The sequence below is a fragment of the Chrysemys picta genome, chromosome 13 (assembly GCF_011386835.1).
Source record: "Chrysemys picta bellii isolate R12L10 chromosome 13, ASM1138683v2, whole genome shotgun sequence".
In the NCBI taxonomy this organism is placed as follows: domain Eukaryota; kingdom Metazoa; phylum Chordata; order Testudines; family Emydidae; genus Chrysemys; species Chrysemys picta.
The window spans coordinates 30,473,761-30,500,522 of NC_088803.1; the positions used below are offsets into that span (position 1 = coordinate 30,473,761).

Below are 26,762 nucleotides of genomic sequence, written 5' to 3' on the forward strand. Positions count from 1 at the left end.
GCATTTATTTGCATTGGATTTCCAGGGGAGGGGAGGGGAGGGCAAGGAGTGATGGGTAGGGCCCTACCAAATTCACGGCCCCAAAAAATGCATCACAGTCCGTGACATCTTGTCTCCCCTCGTGAAATCTGGTCTTTTGTGTACTTTTACCCTATACTATACAGATTTCACAGGGGAGACCAGCGTTGCTGTTGTAATTGTAGGGGTCCTGACCAAAAAGGGATTTGCATTGGGGTGACAAGGCTATTTTATGGGGGGTCATAGCATTGACACGCTTACTTCTGCGCTGTCTTCAGAGCTGGGTGGCCGGAGAGCAGCGGCTGTTGGCCGGATGCCCAGCTTTGAAGGCAGCACCCGCCAGCAGCAGGGCTGAAGTAAGGGGGTGGTCTTTCCTCATGCTTGAGTAACACACTCACACACACACACACACTCACAGAGTTTATCTTTGTGCCGAGGACAAGCATGGGAATTTTTTTGTAAAGTTATGAGTGCCTGAAACCAGGGGATTAGAGTGAGACAAAGTATTGAATTTCATGGAGTTTGCATGGAATGAATTTAACCAGCAAATGCAATTTCAGATGCTCCTGCAGACACTTTGTTTTCCTAGACAACACATCCATTCGGTTATTTGTTTCCTGTTTAGGTACATCCTGCACCATGCTCCATCCTGCCACACAGACATGCGCATTGCACTGGAAGCTAAGGTAGGGTGACCAGACTTCCTGATAAAATCAGGATCGTCCCAATATTTCGGGGTGTGTCCCGCGTCCCGACCGATCTTTGGGCAGGACGCAAATTGTCCCGATAGCCGCCGGCAGCGCTTTTTTTTTTTGCGCTCCGCCGGCAGGGACTGACCCGGCTTTTTTTTTGCTCCCCCACCCCCAAGTTCTCGATTTTTTTTTTCCCCTCATCTGGTCACCCTAAGCTAAGGTAATGTTTAAAAGATCACATTTGGGGGCATTTTCACAATGTCCATGGCCTCTGTGAAATCGGGATTTGCAGAGGGCCCTAATTAGAATTCATCAATGCATGAATCCATCTACTGCAATCACCCCTCCATCCAATCAGCAGCCCTCTCCATCTCTTCAGCGCTTTAACCACCACTGCCTGAGCTACACGGCAGCACAATGCATCATCACCTCTCTCAACCTGCCTTTGTGTTTGTATCTCAGCTTTCCTTTTTAAAAATATATATAAAAAAAAAAAAATCTATGGATTCATCCAGCCTCATTCCTGTAGTGTCCAAGCACCTGACAACCTTTAACTTACTTACCCTCACAACTCACCAGTGGGGTAGGGAATTGCTACTATACCCCTTCTACTGGGGCAGATGGGGCGGATAACAGCAATTGAGGCAGAGAGAAATTTAGCCTTGTCGACATGGGGTTTAATTTTTTAGCACTAAGTGGCAGGTATTAGATGGAACGCAATCATTACATACACATTCTCAACTGTTTTTGGATTCAACACGGATCGTTGTGTTTACACAGCAGGGACGTTGTGCAGAGTAAGCACATACCATTCTGGGCTTGCTCGAGGTCACACGTGAAACCTCTGGCTGGGCAGGGAACTGAACCTGGCTCCCTGAGGTCCCTAAGCATTGGGCCATTCTTCCTCTCTAACCCTTATGGTTGGGAAGAAAACCTTCACATCATGAAACAAGCAAACTGACAGAGCAGCATGCGCAGAGCCAGTGACAATAGTTCTGAGAGGACGCAAACAGCCCTCATTCATCCAAGCTTCATCAAGGAAGAGCTAAATTCCAATAGCCCCGCAGATCATGCATCACCATATTTGAAACATCTGCATAATCTATGGGTCAAGTCTCTCAAGTGGGTGGGACTTATTTTGTGGGCGAAGCTTAGAAGAATATAGCTACCTTTGTTTTCCCCCACCCACTTCAACCCCGATTGTTGCTATGCATCTGGCCAACGCTTTGGAAAGGCGGATAGGATAAGATAAGGAGAAGTTAGACTGCCCCTCTCAGTGAAGAGCTGCCCTCATTCCAGAGGGAAATTTATTTCAGTTCCATTCCCATCCTGTGCTGTCTCACTCTTATCGCTGTGAATCATCAGCCTCTGAAATGCTGAATCAGGGAGCTACGGTTGTTGACAACGCTGCAGCTGCTAAATACATCTTTCCCACAACTTCTTGCATGCTCCTGTCTCACGCCCCTCGTTTTGTCTTTGCCCCACATTGCAACTTAGGCAGGCCAAGGAGTACGGCCACTGCATCCATTCAGCCATCAGTAACAGCACCTCCCAACCCTGTTCTTACAGACCAGGGAAACTCTGCTTTGAACGGCTGGAAGAGCCGCTTCATCAGAGGCAGTCACAAAAAGAACAGCACCAAGCGCGGTGTAACCGTGTCCGCACTGGAATCAAGCTTGGCATCCACATAGACTGACAGGTTACAGCCAGAAAGGTCCCAGCTCTAAGTCACATCACGGCACTGCGAGGAGGGCCCCATTCTTAGAGGATCAGGATCAGGGGATTCGGGTGGATCCCAGTGACAACTGTCACTTTGCTCAGCACACTCCCCCAGTGCCTGGTTTCAGGAAAGCGATGAGGAGTCCCAAAGAGATTCCTGACCTTCCTAAAGGGCCATTCCTGGGGCCCCAAAGAGATGTACATGCGGCTAGAGAGCCCCAGAGCCAGTAACACTGCACAGGGCCAGTCATTAGACAGTCATCAGTGTGTCCATTTAGAGTGTAATGAGTGGGCTAGTCTGTGTGCACAGTACTGCCCTCTGCTGGGCGGAACAAGAACAACTCAGCTGTGGGTCATAGGCCCTATTTGGCTAGCAGCTAATGCAGGTTCTCTTTTAGCTCAAGTGGCTGGGGTCTCTTGCTTTGGAGCAGTTGGATGCAGGTCTACCTGCTCTGTCTCTGCAGAACTCCAGTTGCAGCACAGCAATGCTAAGTAGCAGCTATGGGTATGGTGCGGTTATGCTCTCTGTAACTATGTATGCACCTCTGTCTAACTATCCAGCTCCCGTTACCTTTAGTCCATCTCATCAGTAGCCATCCTTTGAGTCTAGGGTCAGTCTGCAGTAGCCATTCACCTATCAGTCTATTCACCCCACCATCCATTGTCTAGCTTGTATTCCATAAAGTGGTTAGCATTTATCCATTTCTCCTCTCCCCTACAAAAACCTCCACGTTCCAGAGCCCTCTCCAGGCCTGCATCTCTGCTGCCCTGTGGTCATTCCCACCTGTTCAAAGGAAGTGTAAAACATTCCCATTTGCTCTTGGTAGGGGTCAGCAAGGGATTCCCTCCCCCAAGTAAGTATATTTTATCTACTTCCTCTGAACATCAGGAATGGCCACGGCTGGAGATGGGCCATAGGCAGGGAGGGACAGGGCTATGAGTTGGGCCCCAGCATTCTCCCTCTCTGGTGCTTGGCTGGCTGGTTCTTGCTCGCATGCTCAGAGTTTGTCTAACTGATCACCACAGATGAGTCAGGCATGAGTTTTCCCCTAGGTCAGACTAGCAGGTGCAGGTCACTTGCCAGAATTATCTGGCCTTATTTCACGTAATCATTCCCCTGCCACTGCATGGAGCTTAGGCGCTCGTGCACGTCGGTTCCTTCTATTCTCTGCCTGTGACACACAGTCTTGTCTCCTGTGGGCTGTAATACTTTGGTCTCACCGCAGCTGTTGGGTTAGTGTGCGGGTGCTGGTGGCCTGTGATATACAAGAGGGCAGACTGGATGGTCCGGTGGTCCCTTCTGGCCTCAGACTTGGTGGTAACATTTTATATCCACTCTGCACACATGTGAATGATGACAAGCAGCAGAGCAGCGGGTAATCAGGCCCACCAATGTATTCATCAACCTTAATCCTCTCTCCATCCTTCCATACACGTTTCCCTTTATGTACTAGAACTATGAGAGTGCCTAATGTAACCACCTCTGCAGGGCCGTCCTTACCCATACGCAATGTACACAGCTGCGTAGGGCACCAGGAAATTTGGGGCACCAAATTGCCTGGTGCCCTGCGCAACTGCGTGCTGCTCCAGTCCCTGCCCCGCCTCTTCCCGTCTCTGCTCCACCCCAGCCCCGCCCCCACACTACCCCTTCCCCAAAGTCCCTGCCCCTGCTCTGCCCCACCCCACCCCCACTCCTCTGAGGACTCCAGAAGCAGTCAGGCCTGCACTCACCGGTAAGTAGAGCGACTCGGTCCCAGCCTGCTCCGCTCCCCTGGCTCCCAAACTGCACCGCCAGCGATTGCTGTGGGGCGGTTCCTCCCCCCAAGCCTGGGAGCCAGGGGAGCAGAGCAGGCTGGGGCTGGGCACTTCACTTCCCGCAGGAAGTGGCCAGCCCTCCCCCCCCCCTCCAATCCCCCACAGAGGCCTGGAGCCAGCCTCCCCCTCCCTCGCGGAGGCCTGGGGTGGGGCCCCACACAGCTCCCCCCCTCCCCCCGGCGTGGGGACTGTGTAGGGCACCAAAATAGCTAGGGATGGCCCTGCACCTCCCCATCCATCCATTGGCTGAGCCCTTACATTAGCTATAACCATCTAGCTACCTATTTGACCATGCAGTCATCAGGGTGGATTGCTTTAAACATAAGTGATTTAAATCAACATTTTAATCGTTGATTTTAAGAAGCAAGTAGGAAAGCTTGCTTTAAATCACTGATTTTAATCATGTTTTGCATTTGTACTTTACTTATTTTCCTAAAGAAACACTGATTCTCACTGGTTGACAGCCATTAAAACATATTGCTATGCAACTAAATATAGCCGTTACACTAAACTTGGTGCTTCTTTTCACTAACCAGGAAGATAAATAAATGTGTATAAATATAGTGTAAGCAATTATAGAGCTTAATTTACATTTATTCAGATAGTGAACATTACATTTTTCATTATGTTAGAAAATGGTGAGTGATGCATTTCTTATTTACTTAAATTATGATTAATTTTTTACTTGCGATTTATGTCAAGCTCTATTTGCATGGAAATTCAAATCCAATTAAAAATGCATAAAACCTTTTTTCATTAAATAAAGCTGCCTTAAATGTGCTGGATACATCAGAAAAAAGGTTTATCAAAATTTTTATCAAACATGTTTTGCATTTAAAACTAAATGATTTATTAAACAAGGAAAGTATTATCTGCAGTTAGTGAACTGAACAGATTGTTTCTGGTCATGATGTCCTTCAAGATTTTAGAACTAGTAGACCTCACCCTCTCATACGAAGGTTTTATTCATTGAGTGGAAGAGGAAAACAAGCTTTCCTGCTTTTCAACTCCCAACTGGATTCTTAATTCTGAATGATCCTGTCACTGAACTAAACTAGCTAAATAAGCTGAAATAAAGAAAACATTCTCTTTGTAACTGCAGAAAAGACTACTACTGTCAAAAAATGGTTATAGCACTTCAACAAACACTGGTTTCCAGGTGCCTAGCCAGTGACCTCCACCAGTTCCATAGTTTGACTCTCTTTAAAGCTTGGCAGCAAACATGGGGGGTTTTGTATTTAAGTTATTTTAATACAGTACAGTAAATGTAGACCTTAACATAGGTTGCCATTTTCAAAATTAATTTTAACTTAAAAATCTGATGAATTTTTTTTTTTAATCTGGGTTTTTTTTAAGTCACTGATCTTTATCCACCCTGGCACTCATCCCTACACAACTCTATCCACCATAATCAGCTCTCTTCCTAACCATCTCTGAATATACTTTAAGCTCATTTCTCTTTGTCTACTTTTTAATGGGCCTTACAGGGAGTCAGCTCTTTGCAAAAGGCAATTATCTTCATGAGTAAGACATTAGACAGTTTGGTTTCTCTTTTCCTTCCGGACAATGAAACAGTGTGAACCAAAATTGGTCAGGACAGAGCGCCATACATTGCACTGACACTGCCCTCTTTATTAATAGGTAAAAGGTTGCTATAAAAAGAAGGCGGTGATCAATTGTCCTGCATGCCCACCAAGGGTAGGATGAGAGGCAATCAGCTCAATTTGCAGCAAGGGAGATTTCCATTGGATATTAGGAAAAACTCTCCAACTCTCAGGATAATTAAGTGCTGGAACGGGTTCCCTAGGTTCAAGGCTGCGGAATCCCATCACTGGAGCTTTATAAGAACAGGTTAATCATGCCTCAGCATTGGAGGGGGTGAAGGAAGCGGATTAGATGGGTTCTTCAAGGCCCCTTCCAGCCCTATATTTCTATGATTCTATCCTCTCTTTGTCCTTCCACCAGACTACTTTCCTCCCGCCTACCAGCAGATGTGGGGCTGTAGGATCCTGCATGGAGCTGTTCTGTTGACTTGCCATACCAGTCAAGAGCAGGAGGGTCTCGTCACCACCACTGAGGAATATAACAGGCAGAATGACAGCAGGGCTGCCCAATCTCCTGCCATGGCAGGAAGGAATTTTAGGTCAGTCCCTTGCTCCTGTGACAACAGGGAGGTAGGAGCACTGTGAGAAGAGCATCACGCTCAGCCCCTGGGGAGAAGGAAAGCCCCCACCAGCATGTCACTCGGAAGCAACTACCAAGACAAACCCAGGAGAGCAGCTGACAGGCTTCATGGGGAAGAGGAAGAATGGGTCAGCTTGCTTCCACCTATCCCTGTCATAAGGGATGGAGGCTGGGGTGAGGAAGGTGTGCCCAGAGCGTGCTGTTTGGCAATCCCTGGCCAGAGGAACAGCCCTTAGAGGACCTGACCAGAGGGCCATTCCTGAGGTTTAGCTTAGAGCAACCCTTAAGGAGCTCTAAATTAACCTGGCCCCAGTCAGCTCCAGGATTAGGGTGGAAGGCAGAGAAGTGGCTTATTCGAGCCACCCTCTCCCTGAGACCCTGCACTGAGCACAGCTGGGTCTGGCCTGGGGATGTGGCCCCAGATCTTGAAGGACAAATAAAGAAGAAATATCAGGATCCCAATAAAGGGGAAAAAATAATGCTCGGAGGGGAAGAATGCTGGGCCAACATCTCCAAACCTGCCTCATCCCCACAAGGGCCACGGCCAACAGCAGCAATGTCATGTGGTCGGCTGCTTCACAACTTTGAAATCCACCCTGGCTTGTTGCTTGGGCCATGCTGGGACAACCTACGCTTCTCTCATCAGGGGTGCTTCTGGGAGATCACACTGAATGCCACCCTTTGTGCAGCTCAGGGAGGGGAGGGGATGGGATGGCGAGCGTGTGCTGGGACCACGGGCTTTTCAACCTCTCAGAATAGACTTGGCAAGGCGGCACCAATGTAATGAGATCAGAATTAATTGACACGTGTTGCCTTTGTGTTTGGGCAATTATGTATTTATATTATGTCAGCAGTTGCCAAGAGCCTGGACATCTGCTTACTCAACATGCATGAGCAATGCAGCTAGCAGACATTTGACCCTGGAGTGTGAAGCTATTTTCCCACGTCTGAGGGAATGAAAGGAAAACCTCTTTCTCCACGCACCCAGCAAGCCAGACCCCTGCAGGCTACTGTACTGTGTTGGGACTTCGTAGCCCTGGAACATTTGACCTTCCTGTGTCCAACCCTGGCAGCCACTGCTGTACCTGTTCCAGAGGACAGACTGCAACCTAGCTGTACTCATGGCCTGCTAGATTCCCCTCTCTACCTCCCTTGGAAGGCAGAGCTAATTCCTTCAGGTAGCACAAGCCAGTCCATCAGACATAAAACAGTCCGTGCGAATTCTACTGAGATGAAATGAAAGGAGCCAAAGTCCATCCCCCGCCCAACTCCATCAAAGTCACTGGAGCAATAGCAAAAACGGATTTGGCCCAACAATTATTCACAGAAAACCCAGAGAAGGAAAAGGGAAAGTAAAAAGGTTGCTGCATTTAAACAGCTGAGATGGAAAAGTTGGTGCATCTCCTCAAGCAAGCCTGGCACTTCGAAGGGACACCGCCGTGTTGAAAATCCCATTTCTCCCTGAAGGTACCTGCCCTGCTATAGTTACAAGCTGACCCCTCCAGTTAGAGGCAGAGAACAAGAAGTTAACAGGAGAAAAACATTCCATTTTTCAGTTTGTTTCTTTTGTGCATTTGACAGCACTTTGTGTCTAATCAGTCTCGCTGTCTCCCTGTATAGTCAATTAATCACTTTCTCCTTTGCTTAAAAAGATAAAATAAAATAAAGACCCTTATAAACATCAGCAAGGGAAGCAGAAATGCCACTTATCTGGGTGCCTAAACATGGATTGAGAATAAGGAGCCAAACTTTGGGCATCCATTTTTTAAAATCTTGGCCATTAGCATTTAATTACAACATTCGCCTCTTTCAAGTCAGTCAGTATGCAAAAGTATCATTTCTTCCTTCCTGATATGGGACACAGAGCAACACATGATTACAGCAATCAATCATCTCCAAGGCCCAAGTAGTTTAGAGCCATTTTAAACAAATTATTTAGCTACCAACGCTTTTATCCTTTTGGGTGACATCTTCCAGCTGAATAAATAAATCGTCATGAATAAATTGCAATTCCCTTTCCTTGTAGTTCACTGGAGAGCCCAAGTAGCACCTTCCACTGAACTTCATTAACATGTAAATGAAGAGTCCCTTAACTGGTAAGCCATAGGTACAGAGCACAATTTAGCTATGTAATAAATGAACAGTTCTCAGGAGAGAAGAGGAGGAAAAAGCAGGTTGGACCAGTTCTGTTCTTGGCTCTGCCAACAACCTGCTGCAGCAGCTCGAGCACAAGTCACTTTACGTCTTTGTGCTTTGTTTCTCGACTGTCTGTTTGGATTGTAAGCTCTTCAGGGCATGCATTCTCTTTCTGTGGGTTTGGACAGTGCCTGGCACACTGGGATCCCAATCTCATTGGAGGTTTCTGGGTGCTACTGTAATACACACAACTATCATACTGTTGGGGCAGACGCGGGGGAGCCTGGATTGCATGGCCCATGCTTTGCCCATTCTGTGGCTAGATACAGGATTGGTCTCTAAGGCTGTTCTCCCATCTGCTCCTTTTCTCCCTGCACAAGATATACTTTGCTGGCTTGGGGTTTTTTAACGTTAATGTGGCTTTAATGCAATCTGCAGCCCTAGAGAATGAAGGCCTCTCTGTAAAACAGGCACAGCAAGACCACTGACCAGGCCTGCCTCCCCCACACATGCCAACATGTTTCAGGCCCAACATCAATGAGCTACTATTAAGGGCATGAAGGTTGTTCAGTCTCTGCGTTTGCTCTGTCCCAACAAGTCTGCCAATCAGGGCCAGCAACGATGGCAGTCTTCACGGCTTGGACACTGGCATTGGTCGAGTTCCCAGGGCTAAAGCCAAATTATTTCTCAGCTGCCACGGAACTGCTGTCAGATGCCAGCATCTGGGTACTACTGACCCATGCTGGATTGAAGCTGACCAGCCCAGAAATTAAAGGCTCTACGCTCCACCAAGGAATTGCTGAGCAGAACACAGGAAAGGGACGCAGATATGCCATGTTCTTTGCAGGGCACCAAGAAACCCTATTTGACGTATCTGAGCTTGTATTTTTATACCCTGTGTCTTTCCATTCCTTTGCCTTATGAAGCAGCCGCCCAGTGCAGCACTGAGCAATTTCCACTGAAAGGGTTGGTTATTATTCCAAAGCACTCTAATTTAAACCTGACTTCTTCATGCTTCATCTCCCCCTCCTCCTCACCCTGACTAAAGTCAGCTCCTTATCAGGGAGTGGAAATGCCTACCTGTCAGCGGTCTGGGGAAAAACAACCACTTAAAGCCACAGGCATAGCTCCCCTCCCTGTTTAACTGATGCTTTGAGCAAGAAGCATCCCTGTGTCCTATGCACGTCTATGCATCAGCTCCAAAGCATTTTGATAGGGCTAAAGAGGTGTCCCCATGTGGCCCTCCAAACATCCTTCTTCACAGCCCCGTGGCTGCCCTTGTTTACATATCTGGCAACCCAGTGCCTCTGGGAACAGAAGAGACTCAGGGCTTGTCTACCCGAGGAAGTTGTAAAACTGAACTCTCAGGAAATGTGAGAGCAGAAGAACTCCCTCTTTTGCCCCCAGTGCCTGGTCTATACCGGAAAGTTCTACCAACATAACTACATGGGTTATGGGTGTCAATTTCACTGAAATAGTTATCCTTGAAAACGCCCTACCGTGGCTGCAGTTATATTGGTACCAGTGTGCTTAATGTCGGTACTTCCCTTCCTGTACAGGAGCAGCTATCTCCATACCAGCATAAGGCACCTTTGTAATGGTATAACCTGTGTCCACTTTCCAGGCTGTACAGCTGCAGACTCAGGGAGGCAGCGCAGTACCAGCTGCTCTCGGAAAATCTGCTTTTGCAGCATTTGCTTATTTAAAATTCTGCAGAAGCTGAAGAGCAAGGCTCTCAACCCCCTCCCCCCCCCCCCCCCCGGAAAGCATCCTACCCACCCCTACGGGCAAGGGGATTGGTTGAGCCCCAGAGGCACCATTATCCTCATGCTACAGATGGGGAACACTGAGACACAGAGAGGACTGTGTCTTGCCCACGGTCTATGGCAGAGGCAGGAACAGAACACAGGCCTTCTATGACGGGAGCCTGTGCTTTCACCACAAGATCCTCACTCCCAAGGCATACCTTTAACTGGATTTTCTCTCCTCTGGCTGCCTGTTTTCTATAGCAGAGAGGGAAAGACAACACATGGTGCTTGAAGGTTTACTAAGGCTTCTTCTTGCCGAGAGAAACGTTGTACAGCTCACCTCCTCCGTCATGACAGGCAGCCCTGAGCAGCCAGGAATGTGCCAGTTTGAAGCAAACACATGCTTTTAAAAGGCATGTTTTCATCCATAGTGGAGTTCAGAGAGGGCTAGGAGCCAGGGGATGGGAGTCCTTCCGCCACTGAGTGTGACAGCCAGTGCCTTCAACATAGCCAACAGAAGTCAGTGCACGTATTCCAGACAAGCAGCGCTGGTTCCAGGCAGTGACCCCAGGAACATCATGGGGGTTGCTTAATATTCAGCATGCAGCTTTCCAAGGAGTCACAGTGCAGCCCCAGCTGCTTCACTACACAGATGTGCTTCACTGATGGATTCGGATATTTTCAGCCCCGGGTTAATGCTAATGGTGCCACCACCCAGGAGCACTGCCCTCTTGGTACAATCCTGGGCATTTCTACCAGTGCTTGGCCCAGTTCCTTGAAGCAGTAACTCCACTCCTTCTATTATACTCTCTGCTTCTAATCACAAGATCTTCAAGCCCTGTACAAATGCCAATCTGGATGGGTGCTGAAGGGATTATACTCATTTCCCAGAGGGAAAACAGAGGCACAGAGAAGTGAAGTCACTTACCCAAGTTTTCATAGCAAACCAGTGGCGGAGCTGGGAAGCCAGGAGTTCAGCCATACCATACCGGGCTGTAACTACAAAACAATCCTTACTGCCCAACCTTTTCTTCACTAAGATCCACCTGCCCCCTCCCCATCCAGTCCCCAGCAGCAGATGACCTGCCAGGAGTGGGGGAGGTTGGAGCGATGCAGCTCCACTCTGCCAAGGGGACATAGACAGATGCCAGGGATTTAGAGGCCTTGAGGCAAGGTATTTACCAGGGACAGAGAAGGAATGTCACCCATCTGTTCGCGATCCCAAGATGGACCCGCTGACCTGCTCTCTTCCCCCTCAGCACCCTCTGGAAAGAGGCAGCAGGCCAGTCAGCCGGCCTCCTAAGGGACGAGCTGGCGAGGGGCTGGGGTTTAGGATCCACCCCCAGCTACAAGCAGGAGTTTTGGCTCCATCTCTGAGCTGCTAAGAGCAGAGGGTGGCGCTTTTACTCCTTCCACCAGCACACAAAAGCAGCCGCACCCACCCACTCCAGCGCAAATATCAACAGAATTCAGGTCATTCTCTAAGCAGGCAGACATGCCACTGGGGCATCGCACAGCTCTGGAGAGGCTGCTGCCTTTGACAACAAGCAATCTCTACTTTCCCCAGTTGCCTGGCAACCAGCCTCCTCACAGGATATTAACGCAACCTCTGCACCCTCCCCAGCTCTGGTCCCCTGGCGGGAGCCGCATCCTCTGGCTAGAGCCAGCCCACTCCTCTCCCAGCCAGCACCAGGCTGAACCAGCCAGGGGGGCAAACGAATCTGAATGGACACGGACAAGCCTTGTCCGGGGAGATTACAGGCTGAGTGCCGTCTTGTGAGCATTGCACCGCTGTTTGCCAGGTCCCTTGCATGGCGTCTGGATACGCTCAGTAAAACACATGCCACGGGAGGCTGCTGACTCTGCAGGCAGAGATGGCTCAGCCATTCTTAGGCTGGGCTTGCTGGCCTTCCCATCTCCTCTCCTTTTCCAAAGGAGGGCACCATCCTTTTGCTTGGCTTAGGGGCACTGGAAACGCTCTGCTGGCACCAGCTTCATACTTTACAAGCCCAAATACCATGGTGACGGGCACGAGATATTCAGACTGACAGGAGGCCCGCTCTGGTTCCAGTGATCCTCTCCAGTAACAGACGAATGCCACAGGGGGAACCAGATGGAAGGCTGACTCCAAACCGTTCCATCATAGTGGAGTATCACTCCGCCTGCCCAGCTGAGAGCCCATCAACCTGTGCACTCAGGTGCTGATATTACTCCTATCACCGCAGTACTGAGCCACTTTCACAAAGCCACACTCAGGTTCACAGCCGGATCCGAATCCCTCCATCTCCCCATCCAGGGGGCAGGTGGCTATTATCTAACCCCCCAGGCTATGGCACAGAAAGCAACTAGCTCCACAGGAAAGCCCCAATAAATCCAGCCATTTGATGGCTTCCTGCTTTCGAGAGCAAGCTTGCTCTTTATCCAGCACCAAAGTCTAGCACCTGCTAAGCCCTCCTTTCCTCTCAGCTCTGACCACCACCCTCTTACCCTCCGCGTGTTTTCCTTTTCTCCACTGGGCAGCATTCACACTTTCTGCTTTCTTTACAGTTTGACAAGTTCCTCCACACCTCCCCTTTTTTCCAGGGTCCCTGTCAACTTTTAATTGGCAGTGCCTAGAGAAGTAGCAAAACCTAGTCGATACAAGTGTTTAATTTGTGATGAAAGAGGTGCCAGGGCTCAAACAATTTTTTTTAACATTCATAACTGATGCAGCAATCCCAGAGGTGCCGGGGCTACGAACTGCGGGCCCAGAGGTGCCAGGGATCAGCCCTGGCACAAATTAAGCACTAGTCCATACTCTCCATGAAAATCCTTCCCACGAAACTCATGCACCTGTTCCATGGAGAAAAGCCAGGACATTTTTTGCTAAAAGTAAATTACAGGTCTCCACCTTATTTTTCAATTGATAAAGGATCAGGGCTTGGGGTGATCCCTCTAACTTACTGCAGACTCCTCCGTGCGGGGGAGGTTGGCAGAGGGGAGGACAGATTGTAGTAACAACCACAAAAAAAGCAAAAGAACAATACATTAAATAGGAGAAGGTTGAGTTAGGTTTGCAAAAGGATTTAGCTTCTCTTCCCTCTTTTGTATGGTGGCTGCAATCTGTGCTGCATTTCAGCCCGTCTCAGGGCTAAGACTGATTAGCTGGCTGGAAAGGGTGAAGCAGATTGCTATGCTAATCATGGAAAATCAAGCCTGGATATGAAACCCATTGGCTCTCCAAGTTTGCTCCTGCCATGGAAGGATAAACCAGAGGGGTCGGCCTATCATTCGCCCACTGGGACGGCTCCAGGCACCAGCAGGTGGCACATGCTAAGGGGCGGCATTCTGTCCATTCTTGGGGCGGCACAGTCTGAGCGGCTTTTTATTTTAGTTTTAGTTTTTGCTTCGGGCGGCAAAAATGGTAGAGCCGGCCCTGCTCGTACAGAGTGCACTCCAAAAATTAAAAAAGAGAAAGTGTTTTTCCATTTGACAGAAAGAAAGAAAAGAAAGAAAGTCCCTCTTGTGAAAAATTGGTGTGATCACAAGTAATTTGGGCTCTTTTTAAACAGGGTCAGGGGATTCAGCACTTCCTAGTTTTAAATTTAAAACATTTTATCATAAATTCAATCTGTGAATGGAACAGAGGAAGCAAGGTCCCAGAGAAACTAAAGGGAGCTTGGGCTGGCATGTAAGCCTTCCCCCACAGCTGTCCCAACCTACCCTGGGGGCTGACTTGCATCACCTGTGCTAGGCCAGTGCTGGGCTGCTAGCGCAGTTCTGTCAACGTCCAATCTGGATCCCCAGCACCGCTGTTATTCCAGTCTTGTGCCACTGTCTAGAGCTGGTTGAAAAACGGGTTCATTTTCCTCTGGAAATTTTCAAAGAAAAGGGGGGGGGGGAATCATTTTTCTCTATATTTTCTAAGGAATACCAAAAAACTCTGTCCAAAACCCCAAATCTCTGTTTTCAGAAAAAAATATTTCAGTTTTTCAAAGAAAAAAAAATCTGTGAAAATCAGATACTAGTATCGCTGAAAATCCAATTTTCCATCAAGAGACAGTTTTCAAGGGAAAGTTTTCAGTCACAGAACTGCTACCACAATTCTATCAATGGACAATATGATTCCAATGCACCCCTGTTAGTCCAACCCTGGGAGGTTTCTCTATTGGCAACTTCTATAATGCAGCTATGCATTCTTAGGGGGACATTGGTGGCTTCGGGCAGCTGGATAGACTACACCCAGGAAGCCACGAGAGATGGCTGGGGTTGTGGAATAAGCATCTGAGCTGGATGGTTCTTCTAAATTTATCAGTAGCAAAACAGTCAAGAGTGTTGACATTTGGGCCGTCGTTGTTAGGCTTCAGAGTTAACATGCCACTGATATGAACAGGGCAGTTCACACCTCTCAGAGCTATGCAGTCTCAGGAAGATGCCACCACACTGGCTTACATTCCATTCATTTTTTGAAATATTTTCTTTCAACCATGAGGGTTAGAAATGTTTTCTTTAAGTGAAAAAAAGATAGATTTGAAATCAGCTCGGCAATCTTTCATTCACTACCAACTGGAGCTGGATTTGAACCAGCAATCTAGAGGTGAAAAGGGAATGCCAATGCCATACCCCAATGCCAATCTCCTGGGCCATCAAGTGCTCTGCTCTAATAGCACTGACCGCCACCTTACTCTAGGGGTCCACTTGAAATCTTAGCAGTGTGCGACAGGGGGATGTTAAACCCTTGCATGAGTCTGGAGATCCCTGAAATAGATTCAAGCCACCACACAGACGTGCATGCAGATAGAGATCGGATACTCAATCTGGTACTGAAATCAGGAGTAACCCCATTTACGTCAGTGGGTTTACACAGGTGTAAGAACAGTGAGAGGAGAATCAGAGCTGCCGAGCAGAAATAGCACACAAGCTTCCTTTTCAGCATCACTTGAGAATGAATCATCATCGGCAGGGCCAACTCACTTTGAAGAACAACATTTACCTCTTTATTATTCCGAGAAAAATGCTGAGGCTGTTGTTGTCAAGGAAAAACATCTGCGGTGGAAGGAACAATAATTACCATTTTCTATACATCCAGAATCCCGTTGCAGGGTCTAGTGATAACATAAAGAACTGAAGCCAGAACTCAAATCCCCAGAACCCTGCATGGAAATCAGTGATGGAAGGGACCCATCGAGTTCCCAAATCCTTCCCCTGGTCACATGGCAGGACTGTTCCAGATGGTCTGTTCCCCAGGGTCTGTCTCAGTCTAGTTTCAAACATGCCAGTTAATGAAGCTCCCCCATTTCCCTTGGGAGACTACCCACCACTCTCTGGCAGGCCTTCCTGGGCGGAGCAGAGGGGGTGGGTATTTTTGGATATTCAGAGTGGATTAGCCTTTGCTCACTTTCATCCCCTTACTCCTAAATTACAGCCCCTTCGACCAATCTAACAATTCCCCCCGTTGCTGTTTTCACCACCACCCCCAAGCTTAGGGTGACCAGATAGTAAGTGTGAAAAATCAGGACAGGGGGTGGGGGTAATTGGCACCTATATAAGAAAAAGCCCCAAATATCAGGACTGTCCCTATAAAATCGGGACACCTGGTCACCCTACCCAAGCTCCCCGGTAGGTGCTGTTAGGCCAAAGCACAGACGTTTAGCGCTGTCAGACAGCCACCCTGCAATCCTCATTGTTGCTCCTCTGAAATCCCCTCCAGGGCAGAGGGCAGGAATTCAGGAGGCTCAGGCAGCAGAGACTGAGGATCAGCTTGCAGGAAGCATGTGACTAAACCCCCTCTCCTTCCCTCCTCACCTCCCATCCAAGAGCAGACAGGCCAGAGAGGCCCAGTCCTGTACTGGAGCGATGACGGATATTCTCTCTCCTTCCAGCCAAGAGGTGATTGGTTTTTAAGTGATATGATAAAAATGCCAATGTCCCCGTCTATACTACAGCAACAGCCACATCATAACAAAGTGGCAGGGGCTAGGCCCCAACAGAGGATCCAGAGCTCTTCTGCAGAGAAGTCCCAAACTCAGGGAGGGGCTTGGATCCTGCACAAAAAGAGAAGCAACTTCTGCTGACTCATGCTGGCAGGTGGCTCTTGTTAGCTCCATCCAGGACATCAGCACGCTGAAAATGGCTCTCTATGGCAGAGAGAATTAGGGGCTGGTACAGAGGAAGTGCTGTGGGGCAGCCCTGGGAACAGGCAGACAGGAGGGAGACAATATAAACCTCAATCTAAGCTATCAGTAAAGCAGAACTCCAAGAAGGGGATAAGTTCGGGCTATCTAGGGCGTGAATGTCACCTGCTCACACGCTTAAACACGACTATATCCACGTGATAATATATGGGTTTTTTCTTGACGTTATAGGCAAGACAACACACACATTATAAGCATTGATGAAGATCCTTGTTTTAGCCAAGGCATCTGTCTCTGAGGGTCAAAGCATGGTTCTCTGACATAAGAGGTCTGGTTGGCTTTAGCAACACCTGAAAGGAAAAAAAAAAAAAAACACCCAAGACGCACACATCATAGGGTGGGTTAGTTACAATCATGTTTTTGGGGTGCAGATGGGACCGGAGAGAAGCCCCACCTACCCTACCGTCTTACCTGAAGCTATTTTATGCCCAGTTTGGAAATCCTTCGTACTAACTTGATCCAGACACAGGTTTGGTCCAGATGAGGCTGGCACAAAGCAAGTCTGAACCCAATTTAGAGGAGGTGATCTAGCCCGGGTAAAGCTCGAACCTCAATTCTCATTCATCTGAACGTTCAGTCCTGAGAAAACTTCCCCCTTTCAGGCCTTGTCTCCAATGGGGGTGGGGGAATGAAAAAGGTGTTTCTTAGCTCAAATCAGCGAACAGGAGGTAAAAGCCTAGTGACAGTGAGACAGTTTCTAGTGATCTCACAAGTTAGCAAGTCCAAGTACAGACTGTGGCAGAGCCTAAGGTTATTTCAATCTAACACACCTTCTTCCGAGTGCAGACGCACGCCTCGACTCTGCGCTACTCAAACTAAGTTCGGCTACATCTACACCACAATCAGAGGTGTTACTGCAGCGTGTGTAGAACAACCCCACCCAGGATCCTGGGTAATTTCTTAAGCAGCTAGCCTTCACTGCAACCCAGGTGTCACGGCTATTGGTATCCCAGCTAGCTAAGTCAGAACTAGCTCGGTTATGTCTACATGGGGTGCAATCGCCCCTCTGATTGCAGTGCAGACATATCCTTGGTTCAAACCAACCTCAAGCCAGGTCAAAAGCCAGTCTGGCTGCTATAGACCCATGCACCTGAGGCTAGAGTGGCAAGAGAAAAGATTCCAGGCAGATACCCACGCGCGCACACACACACACACACACACACACACACACACACACACACACACACACACACACACACACACACACACACACACACACACACACACACCAAGGAATTCTGATGCCATCGTGGTAACCATGAGAACAATGCTTGAGTGCTTCCATCAGGGCTGCGAGACAGTCGCGGCTCAGAGTGCAGCAGACCAACCAAACGCCTCTTATAAATGACAGCGATTGCTGATAGGTCACAAAAGGACATTGCCTTTACAAAACAAACCTTCCAAGATCTTTAGAAAGGCCATCAATCTCTTGCAGGTGTGAGGAAGCTGCACTCAAATGAGAAACAGCAGCAGCAGCATCCAAAATAAGGTCCCTAGCCCGAGAGATCTGCAGGGCTGAGGAGAACCCACCGACGAGATAAAGCACTCCAATCCAGTGTAGATGTTTGACACATATGGACAGCCACGTGTCTAGCAGACATCTCCCATGTCCCAGAGACAGCGTGCATAAACTAAGCCCAGCCTGTTTGTGTCCAAAGGACTTGGGTGACCATCACAGCTGTGACATCATAACTGGAGTGGTTGCTAGCGGTCACCAGAACTCAGATTGACAATACAGCCTTCAAACAGGTATCGGCCCAGATCTTCCAAGGGTGCGGTGGCGCATTATGGATTTTACAGATGGTGAAACTGAGGCACAGAGAGGTGAAGTACCTCGCATGAGCTCACGCAGCAGGTCAGAAGCAGAGCCAGAAGTGGGACCCAGAAGCCCTGTCCCGTAATCACAGAACTATCCTTCCTGCCTGGTCCAATTCCTTAGTGGCGCACAAACCTTGAGAGTATGAGCATGGGGGGCAGCACACACGCAGGTCGGGTGCTTTTCAAAAACCTAGATCATGGGAGCTCCAAGGAAACTTTAAAACTACTGACTCAAGAGCTGTCTTTCTTAACATGTTCATATTCATTTAGTTTCCAGTCTGTTTTGCTTTCTCTTGAACCTGGGGGCCTTTTGAAAGCAATTGGACAATGTATGAATAATGTACATTCTCTCGAAAGCTTGAGGGGCTAGCTAAGTGAACGAGACCTAGCGCGCAGGGATGTCAATCATTAACGTATATATGAAAGTGTTTGGAGATCCTCGGCTGGAAGATGCCAGAGCCACGCTGAGTCTTACCCCAGCGCTGTGTGCCTGGCATCATCCTTTGACAACAAGAGCTGGGATTGGTGTATTTCTTGACATCATGCTGCAAAAGACAAAGAGGCGGGGCTTTAATTCATAAAAAGAATGGCTGCAGAGCCAATCAAGTGTCTCCTAATGGTCTGAAAGCCCTGGTTACCTTGGCAAAGCAGGCAACGGTACCTTCTTGCAGGCAGCCAAGTGGTCTTGTGCAGAATAAGCCGCGCTGCATCCATAATAGGATTACAATAGCCCCCCTTCCTTCCACTCTCTCCTCACGTCCTTTTCATCTGCAATTGGCTATTAATAGAAAATCCTCTGCTGAGGAAAAGGAATTATTTTGGGGGAATGCTGCATTCCCCCGGCCCCAGACCCAGAGCTAAGCAGCAGGTGGAGGTGGTTTCCCTCTCCTCAGCAAAGGGCTGTGGAGAATTTAGACCAGGGGAAGGTTTGTACATGAAAGGCAAAGAGAAGTTGTGTGTGTGGGTGGGTAGGGGGGTTAACATGACTCTTCTCTAGGTACATCTACACTGCACCCGTCTTTAGGCTGCATCCAGAGAACATACCCGCATAGGCCCCCTGGCCCAGGTATAAAATAGCAGTGTATCCGGTGAGGCACTGCTCCATTGATTAAAGACCCACCTGAAGGGTACACTAGTACCAAGTGGTGGCTTCAAACTATTTGCTTTTAGTCCTGCTTTCTGCGAGAGCCCCCACCCCCCGCAGCTCAGATGGCTCCTCCCATGGAAGCTGCACTCCAAGTAGCATCCGTTCACAGGTCTTCCCCCTGCTAGGTCCGGATTGCTGGGCCCTGGCACCAGTGGCTATTTTCAGATGGTGAAGGATCCAGGACAAGAAGCCAATATGGCCATTGCACAGCAAGGTCCTGGTCCATGACTGGGGATGTTATGTGCTATTACAATACAGGTCATAACGAACAGCAGGGATTAAAAGAGGCCTCCCTTAACGAACTGGTATTTGACTGCATGCGGCACCATGCCATACTCCGGCACTGGCCAGTGACACCAAACATTAACCCATTTGGTATTCTGACTCAGCCACCATCAGTCCCCACTCTAAGGTTGCCAACTGTCTAATCACACAAACCAAAACATCCTTGCCCCAAGGCCCTGCCACTGCTCCGAGGCCCCACCCCACTCACTCCATCCCCCCCTCCATCACTCACTCTCCCCCACCCTCACTCACTTTTACCAGGTTGGGGCAGGAGGTTGGGGTGTGGGCTCTGGGCTGGGGCCGAGGAGTTCGGCGTGTGGGAGGAGGCTCCTGGGGCAGGAGGTTGGAGTGCAGGAGGCGGTGCGGGGTGCAAGCTCTGGGTGGGGAGGGAGTTTGGGTGCTGGAGGGGGCTGGGGCAGGGGATTGGGGTGCAGGAGGGGGTGAGGGGTTCAGGCTCCAGGAGGGAGTTTGCATGCAGGAGGGGGCTCCGGGCTGGGGTAGGGGAGCTGCTGAGTCAGTGTTGGGGCAGGGTCAGCGCGCGGAAACCCCCTGGTTCGCCACAGGGATGGGACAAACGCTTCCAGGAGTGACACAGGGCCAGGGCAGGCAGGGAACCTGCCTTAGCCCCGCTTGACCTTTAGAGCCTAAAATCTCCCAGTTTGCTTCAGTAGCCTCCAGGAGACAGGGCCTGATTTCAGGAGACTCCCGGTGAAACCGGGAGGGATGGCAACCCTACCTAACTCTGGGCACCATGGGACTAGTAGGCAGGAAAGAGCTACTTGTCTTAATGATGCAAAACAAGCTCTCGGCAGGGGCCGGCGCACCACAGGGAGACAGAGGCAGCCAGGCCCCAGCCTCACGGGATCTTCCCCCACAGCTCTTTAGCTGGAGGCAGATGAGCCCAGCACATCCTCAGGCCCCTGAGCTCCAGCACCCGATGAATGTCGCCAGCTTGCAGAGAACATGAATACCAGTGCAGCCTGCCCTGCTTCATGCTGTGAGGTGTTTATCAGCCAGGCCCCCAGTGGAGGATGGGAAGTGGCCCAAGTTCTCCATTAACCTCAGCAGCGGAGGAGGGGAGAGAAGAGACGAGAGTAAAAACCTCCAGGCAAGGAGAGAGGAAGCAGAGAGGGGTGTGCAGGGTCAGGGGGTGCAGCAAGAATAGCCCCAGCCCGATTCCCTGCCTCAGCTTCCAGCTGGTGAACACCTGTTGGCAGGTGTCAGTTCTGCCCATGTCAAGGGCGCTAAGAGACTGACAGTCTGCCCCCTGGTGCATCGCCCACTCCCAGGCCAATGCAGGTGGCCTCCAGTGCCTTGTCCAGGCTCAGTGTCAATGACTCAAGTGATGGGGCTTCAGTAAATCACTGCCCCTAGGAGACAACCCCGCAGCCCTGGAGATCTCAATCCCAACCTGTTTTTCCTGATACTCGGCTTACGGTTTTCCATTCCTTAGGGCCGGCTACGTAAATGCAGCCACTGGACACCAGCCTGGTGGGGGCAGAGAGCAGGTGGGCCCCACATCACACATGGTGCTCCACAGGGAATTTAAAAGGACAGAGCTTTTCCATCCCAGGCTCCTTCATGCCCTGTGGGAAACAGCTCACTGCAGCCCTTGCTCTCACTGCCAATTGAGATGGAGTGTTATTGTGATGCAGGCGCCTCTCTCCTGGGCTGAGACCGGCCAAACTCATGTCACACAGGCAAAGCCCGAGACTGGACAAGATGAAGGCGGTTATTTGTTTCATAAATACGGGAGCGTATAATACGCACGCATAGGATCAGAGAGGGATGTACACTGTGGGCCAAAACTTGTAAGTGGGACAACAGGTCAGGGGCTCAGTCATTTCCCAAAATGAGGGCTGGTGGTTTCTGATCTTAGTCCTTAGCAGACAAGTATCCACAACCCAAAATTTGCACAATTTGCTCAGGAGAAGGCAAAAATAGCAGAGGGGCTTGCAGGTGAGGAGAGAGGTGCATTGACAAGAGCTGTAGGTCACCTCGGGGCTAGAGCAGCAGGAGGGGTTGCGAGTCAGGACTGAGGTGCACTGGCAGCGCTGAGCCAGGTGGGGATGGAAGCATGTACAGCATCTGCCTTTAGCACCTGGGCCCAGCCAGTGCGATCAGTCTCTCTGTTCTTTATACGATAAGAGAAATCAAATGCGCATTTGCAGCCATAGCACCTTGTACTGTAGTCCTGCCAGGTCTCACAAGCTAAGCAGGGTCAGGCCAGGTTGGTACTTAGACCAGAGACCTCCCAGGAGCAGGTAGGTGCTGCAAAAGCAATGGAGGCAGGTCAATAGGTGGCACTTCTTATGCTGAGTCAGCACTGAACTTGCATCCCAGCGTGGTGTGTAGGGATGAGGGGGGAACTGTTCTTTCAGAGGAGATGTAAAAGCAAGCTCACAAGCTCCTCCCAGTGAAAGTGGTTAGCACAATGTGCTGGGTCAATTCCAGGCTTGTTCCTAAAAGGAAAAGGAACACTAAGCCAGCAAGCGCAGGAGGGCCAGGGTGAGAGGCCTGAGCTGCTCCTCCCTAAGGCTGGGGCGCTTTTACTGTACGATAGTTAATGCCGATTAGCCCTCTCAGGGTACACGTACACAGCAACAAACCATCCTGAGCCCAGGCTTCAGAGCCCGAGCACGAACATCTACACGCCTCCTTTTAGCGCCGTACCACGAGCCCCAGGCCGTAGACCCAGGCTCTGAGATTCACTGCCACGGGGTTTGCGTTTTGCTGTGCAGATATCCCCTCATGGTACAATCCCAATGGAGAGGAGGCACAGACAGTCTTTACCTCAAGGTAGCCAGGCAAGGTCCACCTCCTGGAGTTTGCCTTCCCCCGCTGCACGGAGGCAAAAACTAGAGAGCCTTGTCTCCACTAGGCATTTACAGCGAGAGCACGAACGAGCGGGGGGGGGGAGGAGGAGGAGGGGAAACAGTTATCTTGCTACAGATGTGTACCTTTCCGATAGCTGACACAGCCTAACAGATAAACCACGCCCACAGGTTCTACATTCCTCAGCCCAGCCCAGGGTCAGTGTCTACGGGAAGAGAACAGGAGAAAGAGAGACGACAAATCACAGAACAGGATGCACAAATTTTTGTGGCTTTTTTATTCCCCCTCCCTTGGGATAGTCCTGTGGACGAGACACAGAACTGGGACTCAGTAGATCTGGGTTATGATGATGCTAGGCACTATACAAACAAAAGATGACAAGGTCCCAACCGCAGAAACTTACAAGCTGGAAGAGGAAGCAGACTGAGATAGAAGGTAGGAGAAAGAGAAACAAACAAGGAAGGCACGATGGAGCTGAATGGCCAGTCTCATAATGCAAAGTTTTCAAAAGGAACAATGTTGTACCACTGAAATAAACACCGTCTCCCACACTAAGTTGTCCCGACAACCCCAGATGACCCTAATGACGTGCCACCACAGGGAGCGATCAGCTGTGACAATTAGAGCTGCTTGAAATTTTTCATTTGACATTTTTTTCCAATGAAAAATGTTTTTCCCCACCAAATGGCCATGTTCAGTCTTTTGCGACTCGGTTGGGGCAAGTTTTCACTAAAACTAAACTTTCTGCTTGACCACTTGCAGTTTTTCAGTTTTCGGCTGCTGTTTGCGAGGCCCCAGGTGGAGATTTCAGCAGCCCAGGCCCCAGAGAGGCAGAGCAGGGAGGAGTGAAGTTCACACCTGCAGAAGCCACCCTGCATAGGGCCTAGCCGACGCCACTGTAGCACTCGTCCGCACCTGTCGGCGCCTTCTGAGCTTCTGCTGGTGCAAGCAGAAAGCAGGCAGCTTTGAGAACTCCCTGCCTATTCCAGCGGGATAGGCCCTTCCAATTTGCTGTCCCAAAGGTGGCACTGCTGCGTAGCAGGGACTGCATCAGGGCTGGGTCCGAAGGAGAAAGATCTAAGGCAGGGCCTATCAGGAGCTCACTGGGCTTTTGTTTGGGTGGATTCAAATCCTTGGGTCGGAACACCCGGTCGAAAGGGGACCCTGGTGGCTCCGGTCAGTGTTGCTGACCGGGCCTTTAAAAGTCCAGTTGGCAGCGCAGCAGGGCTAAGGCAGGCTCCATGCCTGCCCTGGCTCCACGCGGCTCCCGAAGCAGTGGCATGTCCCCCCTCTGGTTCCTAGGCGTAGGGGCAGTCAGGGGGCTACGCGCGCTGCCCTGACCCAAGCGCTGCCCCTGCATTAGGGCAACGCCCCAGAGAGAAGAGCTTATGAAAAAAAAATGTTATAGACAGCACCCCTCATCCAAAAGCCCTTTCTGAATCACACATAGGAACCATTCTAATCCCCAGCGGAATGCAGTCACCTCTGGGGTGGGGCACAGCAGCTGTTTGACAGGACACAGCGACACCATGTAATAGTTTAGAGTGAAGAATATTGGATCCAATGGGAATTTTAGGGATGCAGAATATATGTGCTGTAATTTGGCCAGGACATCAGGGTGACCCCCTCCTACTCCACTCCTATGATATCTCTGAAGACCACAAGTGGACAAACATTTGAAAGACTGATTTCCTGTGAATGAATAAAATAGACTTATCTGGCCCTCATTCCCATAGCATGTAAGCATCTCAATCTTTAACACCTCTGTGAGATAGGGAAACTGAGGAACAGAGCAACTAAGTGACTGGCCCAAGGCCACACAGGAAGTTTGTGGCAGAGCAGGGAATTGAACCCAGGTCTCCCAAGTTCCAGATAAGTACCCTTGTCACTGGACCATTCTTCCTCCCCCACCCCCCCGAACTCCTCGTCTATGCACTATCAAGTACTGTTCACTTTAGTTGTTGAGTTGCTTCTGGGAAACTTGACCAGCAGAGCAACACCCTTAGAAGGCTCAGGACACAGTCTCTCAGGAGTAGGCTGAGCCAGACGGCAGGGAATACAGTTGCTGGGTATGATTACACCTCTCTAAGGACCAAGGGAATGTCTGACGAGCAGGATGGCTGGAATTGGGGAGAAGGCATGGAAAATGGGGTGCTTCAAACAATCTGGACCACAAAACATTATTGAGTTTTCTCCCTCCCCTTGGCAATTGCCCAGGCCAGCTCCTCTCCCTGTTTCAGGTCACGTGTCCCCACTGTGACAATCCCAACAGTCTCTCACATGGAAAAGATTAGGAAAGTATGTAATGTGGTTGTAGCTGTCTTGCAAAGGGAATAGCAGCTGGAGAGGAGGAGGAAAGCTAGCATGGGGCACCAGTGTGAAAAGGTGATATCCATTTAAAAGCAAAGCAGGCTGGGAGCCATCTCCATGATATAAACATCAGAGTGTTAGAGGAATGCCAGTGGAACAGGCAGTAGTGGAGGAAACATCTACAGGAACTGCAGTAAAGGGGGCATGGGAAGAATTTAGAAGAATGAGTTGTGCCTGGTTTTCCCCTGTCTTTTATTTGATTTTTATTTTGTTGTTGTGGTTATTTTTTCCACTATCATAAAGGAATCTGCTTTGCATCCCTGAGTTTATGGGATGTGGACAGTCCCATGTTCCAGCCAGCGAGTGACCCACAGCCAACGGCGGTCTGCAGGCCACAGCCTGAGTACCGCTGGGTTACGAGATCTGCTGTGCTACGTACACAGGTACCTCCCAGGCTAAACTAACGTCCCGTGTAACCTCACAGGCAGCATCCTCAATGGAACACAACCATCACCTTAGAGAAACTCTGCCAAGGAGACACAGTCCTTCCCTTTCTCTCTCTGCCTTGTGATATACGGATGCAACAGGAAGCCCTACTTGATATTCATGCGATGATAGGATATTATATTGGCTGTGCACGAGCTGTAGAACAAACTCAGAGACAGATAACCAGCTCATCCGCATGCTGATAAACCTGCCAAGATAGGAAGGTTGCTCTGCTCCTTATACAAAGGCACTGAGACGCTTTCTTAAACATGATTACAACTTCCCCAGATCGTTAGCACGTGCACACCCACCCACCCACCTCACCATGACAGAGAAACCCCACCCAGTGAAAGGTGAATGAAAAAGCACTCGACCTGCCCAGACCTGAGTGCAGGCCCTCAGGGCTCTGTGCTTCTCCCACAGCTGCAATCCCAGAACACCTATGGGGCAGTGCGTGTTGTGGCGGTTTTCTCAGCGCTCCCTTGAGTTGACGGGTGTCAAATTAGGTCTGTTTTAACGTGTGTGTTCTCTTAAAACCATCACCGTGTTCGTGTCTCGAGGTGCCGATGAGAACATCTTACTAATTGGAGAACAAAACGGACAGCACCCGGGCACCACATTGTTTGCACTGCTGTGGGGTTCACCAAGAACATCAGCTGGAGATGGGATGGGGGAGCAAGCGGAGTCTAACAGGTCTAAGACAGGGTCATGGGAGTCATCCTGTTGAACTCTGTGTGGTGATTCACGTGAGTAAAGCTCCTCAGGTATTTGCAGCAGGGTTACCACCTGGATGGTATTTGACCAGCCTGGCTGGGTGTTTTATGGATTTGCCAGAAAAATAATTTACTCTGCCAGGTTTGGGGTTTTTTTACATGAGTGTAAAGATTTGCATTATTCTCCACTGGGATATCTAATGTTAAAAATGTCTGTGTCCAGCTAAAGATGCTGCAGTGTTCCCACTTCTGCACTTTAAGCGATATCAGATCAAAACTGTTGAAAATGCAGCAGCTGTCTGCCCACCAACAAGCAAACACACCGCATGCGTGTGAGAGAGAGAGGGTTTGAGTCACACAGGAACCGCAGTGGCTCTGCCCTTGTGCAAGGGGAGGGAAGAGCCTAGAGGTGGCCCTCAGAATATTCCCACTGATAGCACAATGCTGGTGGAGTAGATAGAAGCCATCAGGAGTTTTAGTCAGTTATTTACTTGCATATATGACTGTAGTTTAGCTTGAAAGCTGAAAGGCAGCGGTGGATAGAAATGCCACGTACTGGAAGAGACCCATTGGCACGGACGCCGTACACCCACCAAGAACCCTTTGAGTGTCATGATGATGATGTGAAACAAGAGCACTAGAATAAGCCAAACAAGAACAGTGGGCCAGAGGCCTCCCATGCG

The 26,762-nt window shown here is 49.6% G+C and overlaps 1 protein-coding gene across 25 annotated transcripts in view; it reads right to left on the bottom strand.

Moving 5' to 3' along the window:
- Positions 1-26,762, bottom strand: part of EPB41L1 (erythrocyte membrane protein band 4.1 like 1) — a 156,463-nt gene that overhangs the window by 108,813 nt on the left and 20,888 nt on the right. For 3 of the 25 annotated variants that reach the window (XM_065565771.1, XM_065565778.1, XM_065565796.1), the window contains exon 3: positions 14,015-14,162. The exons of the other annotated variants lie outside the window; for them this stretch is intronic. The gene's annotated coding sequence lies outside the window, so the exon portion shown is untranslated. The remainder of the gene's footprint in view (positions 1-14,014; positions 14,163-26,762) is intronic. 25 annotated transcript variants of the gene reach the window in all.